The sequence below is a fragment of the Cricetulus griseus genome (assembly GCF_003668045.3).
Source record: "Cricetulus griseus strain 17A/GY chromosome 1 unlocalized genomic scaffold, alternate assembly CriGri-PICRH-1.0 chr1_0, whole genome shotgun sequence".
NCBI classification, from domain to species: domain Eukaryota; kingdom Metazoa; phylum Chordata; class Mammalia; order Rodentia; family Cricetidae; genus Cricetulus; species Cricetulus griseus.
The window spans coordinates 133151648-133157647 of record NW_023276806.1 but is presented as its reverse complement, the minus strand read 5'-3'; positions in this window follow the sequence as shown (position 1 = coordinate 133157647).

Sequence of the window (6000 nt, the reverse complement as noted above, 5' to 3'; positions counted from 1 at the left end):
TCAGTGTCGGTAGGCTGATTACATTCAGGAGACTTTTATTTTGGAGACAGGAAGGTTTCATAGTAAATCTTGAGATTACACATGTGTATTTTATGGCTGGCACTATGTTCAGTTCCTTGAGATCAGCTATTCTTGTATCAATCAGATTATTTTCACTTAATTATTCAGTGGACATTTATTAAACACTTATGGTGTACAAGGCATTCTCAAAGATCCTGAGTACTTAGTGATAAATAGGAGCTCCTTCTAAGGAGGTGGAAACATTGTAAGAGTCAAAGGATCAGGGAGTTTTGCATTAAACTGTGTCTCCTGGAATGTCAAAAGCTACACCCATAAAGTCTCACCAACAAGGCTGCCCAACATGAGCTAAACAAGGACAACAACAATAGAAAGGTAGACAATGTAAAGCACAAAAAGGCCTTGGTCTACACAAAGAACTACAGGCAGCTAAAGAATGCTGAGATTTGGAAAAATAGTCTTCCCCAAGGAAGAGCAAACATTAGTTATCCATAATGGTCAGCCCTGAAAGCATTATATAGACAAAGCAGGTTATATTTATGTATTAAGGAATATAAATGTATATACATGTGTGCATGTAGTAGCAATTAATGAAAAATAGAGGCTAGGAATTTGAAAGAGAACAAGTGGGACAAATGGAAGAGTTTGGAGGAAGAAAAGAGAAGGGAGAAATGATGTAATCATATCTTAAATAAAATAAAAGAAAAACAGAACCTCACCCAGTTCCAGCACCTGTGTATGAATTATGCTGGCAACTCTAAATATGTTTTCCTGGTCTCTGTCTTAGTCGCACAGAACCTAAATATCTCAAAATAAGGTTGAAAATTGCACTTAAGATTTGTATTAATTTCAAATATATCAATCATTGATCCAATATGGAAAATAAACAATTAAAATTATTTATGGAATGAAGGCAATTGCTATGCACCCATGTAGCCTATGGAGAAATAGATAAAATGTAAAATGACATGATACAATTGAGTAGGATTTAACTGGATATAGTTAGAACACAAAGGGAAGGTAAAAATAAAAGCTATTAAATAGGGATGTAACTGAAGCAGGAATCTAGACTAGTAATCTCCAAAATATAATACATGTTTTCTAAGTAATAAATAAAGCCCAATGAGTCTCCATAAAAGAGAGTATTTAAACTCTTTAGTTTTAGCTTATCCCTTTGTGCATGTTCTCTGTTATTTTTAATCATTAAAAATAGAATAAAAAAGATTAATTTCATAATTAAGACAGTGCATACACATTTAACATATCCTTGCTTAATAATTTTAGTGGTGCAGACTGGATCAATTAAAGGTCTGCCTTCCACCAGGATTAGTGTCTATCTGACCTAGAGTAAAAGCTAAAGGAAAGACTGTATATACACAACTAAGAGATATTTACAGAGGGCATTTGGCCTGGTATATCATACTGTGAAGTCTGAGAGAGAGAGAAGAGTAAGGCTGAGTCTAGAAATCAAATTTATACTATTCAGTGAATGGTGAGAGACATTTCTTTATGATGTAGAAACACACACACACACACACACACACACACACACAAATATATCCAAACAATTGTATTTATTGGAGAATGAAAACTGGAGCTGCTGGAATAGGATGATGAGATTTAGTGAGCTTAATTTTGTGAAGTATTACATTAACTATATGAAATTTAAAAATCCTATTCTAAGGAAGAAAGGAAGGGAGGGAGGGAGGAAGGAAGGAAGGAAGGAAGGAAGGAAGGAAGGAACATGGAATGATACTCTGGATATTTATTTCAGCCCAATTACTAAGGAATCTTGTTCGGTCTGGTTATTAATTGGTATCTTTTTAGAATGGAATAGCAGATCAATACCACCAATAAACCAGAAGTTCCCTTGAATGTAACAGACTAAATTTTCATGTTAAATTACACATGACAACCATTTGTAAATGTGCATGTAGAACCAGGAACATGACTACTATACTTAAAAAACAAAATTAAAATCAAAGCAATACATATCAATAAGTTCATATGTTAGTAGAGGTAATGTGCATATATTCACTCTGCTACCTTATTGATCTATTTTCTCTACTCCTATTTATAGAGATTACAATCTAATATATGAGAAAATACCTTCTCAAACCCAACATAATATAGAGCTGTGGATCATCTTTCCAATTTTCTTTACCTGCCTACAGCATGATTTCTTCTAGGCTCTGAGCTATGCTAATTTGCATGCTGAATTAAAGCACTGTATCACTTGAGTCTATAGGCACATAGCTGGAAGGTTCTGACAGGGGTGGACAGAACAATATCAGCTATGCCAGCTCTTTGTTATTCCATGAAGTAAACCCATGTTTATAAAGCATAACTGATTTGTTCTAGCTCATACACTATCTAGCATCCATTTTCCCTTATTTTTTCTCTTTATTCATAGACCTATTTTAATTCTTGTTTTCTATTACAATTTGATAAACTCAGTGAATAAAGCTATTACCGATAATTCATTAACACCCAAATCCTTCTTTGATATCCACATAACCATTTCCATTGAATAATTGCTTTATCATTTTCCAGGCTCAACATAGCCACGGTCTACAAATCTCTTCAGAGCCTTGATGCAATTCCCCTAAAATGTACTTCTCAAGTGCTTTTGGATGGTTTTCTTTTGTATGCCCCTTGCCTCTTCTGAAAATGGAAGGTACCAAAGGACAATATGGCACATTGCATATCATAGTCCCTCTCTTAAAACACATGTAATTTGTAACATGTTAGCATATTTGTCAGGTTCTCTTGAATCAGGTAGTTATATAGCTCATTCTATCTCAATGACAACCAAAGTCTTTGCCTCCCTCAGAGGTCTCAGTAGATACCAAACTCACTCCTCCCCACTTGAGAATGAGTTTCTCTCTGAATTGTCACTGCACTAAGAAACTGGATTAGGAGACCAGGACAGATGGCTGGATCCTCTTCTTGGGAACCAAAGTATCCCTTTCAAAATTTGTTCTTGTTTCTTCAGCCCCACAATGTGTGACTACCCATCACCATTTCTCCTTTTTTATTATGCCTGATTTCCTATGTTTGTTTCCTAGATACCTAAAGTAAATTCTTGGTTGAAAGTCCCAAATGATAGCAATTAGGCTAGTAGATTGATTGGTATGGAAGACATGCTTATTTTCAATTTCATTTGAAGTTTGGCACATAGAACACAGTTACTAATTGCCAGCTATGCCTAGTGATGTAAGGTACAGATGTAAGGAAACTGTTGCTCTGTTGGTGTTTATTCTATATTTATGTCATGATGAGATCCATGGCTTTGGAGAGATATTGTGTTATATTTATAGCTAATGGTTACCTGTATTTTGAGAACACATCAGGTCAGGTAGTTCACAACCATTTGCATACTATTAGAAAGTGAAGAAGCATCATACAAGGACTGTGATGTATGGGACATTAGACAGACTGAGATAGAGAAAACTCAGAATTTTAAATAACTTCCTATCAAAAATTTTTCCTTAATGAATTTTAACCTGTATTGAGGCATTAACCTTTATTTCTGTAGTTGTATCCAAAGATTCTTAAAAATTTAATGGTATAAAATACTTCAACCATTTAAGACTCATTCTGGGCCACCACTTTGTTTTACCACTATTTTACCTACCCACATAAAACAGCTAGTAAAATTTGGTTGACCTGCCCTTGACCTTTGTTTCATGATTAGGCAGGATCCTTATGAAAAAGACGGTAAGGATTTCAAAAACAGTGATACTAAAATGCTTGTGTGATTCAGTCCATCACTATATGACCTTCATTCTTTGAAGATCAACTCACTTGGAAAGCCTTGTTTCATATAGCCTTAAGAAGAAAACACTTGAAAACAATTAGCTTAGCTGTCATAAGTGAAAAGTATTTCACCTTCTATGAAATCAACTTCTTTTTAGTTTCTGATCATTTTGAGCCACGTGAAATGATTCTATTCATGTCAGATACATTATAACCATGCAATAAAATCTTCACAGATAATATGAAGATTTTACTAGTAAACAGTAATAGGGCCCTCATAAGAGACTTGACATAACATCCTTACCACATCTATCATGCATTAGTCATAGGCTGCTCAGTATCCAGAACCATGAAAAATTAATTCTGTTATTCACAAGCTTCCAGGCCCATGGGATTTTGTTATAGGCCTCCAAACACACAAAGATAGCTAACATCTAAAGAAAAAGGGAGTATTCAGCTTGTTAAATTAGGAAAAATGTCTACAATATAACAAAATCAGGAAGAATTAAATGATTAGTTCCAAGCATTGTAGCCTGTGTTAGCACATGTAAGAGATGATGAGGGCTTGGGTTCATGCTTTCCCTACTCATGTAATTATTGCAGTCCTCAAAGGGAATGCTATGCCCTGGGGATAGCAGCTGTGTGGGTACTCCTCAAAGAAAGTGTTTACCCTTTCACCCTCACACTGCTGAACTCAGGGAAATGAGATGAAAGTTGTGTGGAGAATAATGGAAACACTGTAGCACCATCACTTCCTACAGCCTGCCATTTACAGTTTTGACCTTTGCCACACTTCATTATTACAAAATTGATAAACCATGTTCACAGAATCAAATAATCTTGCAATCTGAGTGCTACACTCTTGCTTAAGCAAAAAGTTGTGTGTGCTTCGTATTTTTAAAATTCTCTCATCTTTCTGGGCCAATGTCTTAAGGAATTTTCTTCTTGATATAAAGTCTCCTCTTTGCAAATGGAAAAGTCAACACTGCAGAATGGATTCATGTGAACAAATTCTGTGTCTTAATCAGTTTTCTATAAGTATGTTCACTGAGGTGTCAGAGCCACCTTGGAGTAAGTGCTCATGAATACCAAAAGCAGAGTTAGCAATACACATAAGTTTAGATAGTAAAATAGAACAAAACTATACCACAAGCAATTGAATTTGTATTTGGCCTTTCCAATTCTTATAAAACTTGTTTTATATATATGAAATTTTTTCTTAATTCATTAACTTGTTATTCCAGGAAATGACATATCTATTGATTTGGTCAAATAGATTAAAACAAAATTGGTTTTGTCTTCCTGTATGAGGACTAAGGTGTCATTCTAACTGTGGTTGACAATGATTTTATCAGGAAAATAATGAGAACTAATGAAACACAATAAACTATTAGAAAAAATATTTTATTAGTAATATTTCTTTACCAAAGATACCTCCATTAAATCATCTTGGTTCATCTCTAAAGATAGACCTCCTCCTGTATCTCTAAACTGAAGCTCCAACTGTGGCTTCTACTAGTTCAATCTCCCCTTTGTTCCTATCATCTGTCTAAAGTAGCCTCTTCTTTTCTAGCCAGCTTATGTAAACTAATAAAAAAATATTGCTTCAACCCTTCCATACAGTCTTTCTTGAGTCATACCTTTTTCATATACTTCCTAAACCAAGTATTTCTTAGTCTTTGGTTCTGAAATATGACATATCTCATTTGACCTCTCTCATATCTGACAGACCTTCATTCATGGTCACAGGCAGCTGTAGAATGTACCATGGAGTTGATGTGTGCCCCCCCCCATCCTTCCGGGTATCCTAAACAGTCATTGGCCTAGCTTAATTCTATCATCCACTGCAAGTGTATTCTTCGGTCACAGCAATAGATGGTTCTTTAATCTCTCTGACCTTCATTTTCACATGTGAATCCAAACCGCAAAACAGTGAAAATAGGAAGCTAAAGTCTAAAGCAGAATAAAAAACATAACCCTCCATTGTCAGGCTAATATAACCAAGTTGTCACTCTTAAGAGGGATAATGTTTTCCAGTGATATGCTTGTACCTGTAGGTCAGCAGGCCCAATGTGCTAACATAGGAGTCGGGGTGGGGTTTTCTGCAGATGATTATCCACAGTGCTATGTGCCCTTACCTTCAGCAAATCTTGTTCCCACCATGCTCCCCTGATTTATACCAATATCCTGACCTCAATTATGGGATGCCTAAGTCTACAGAAA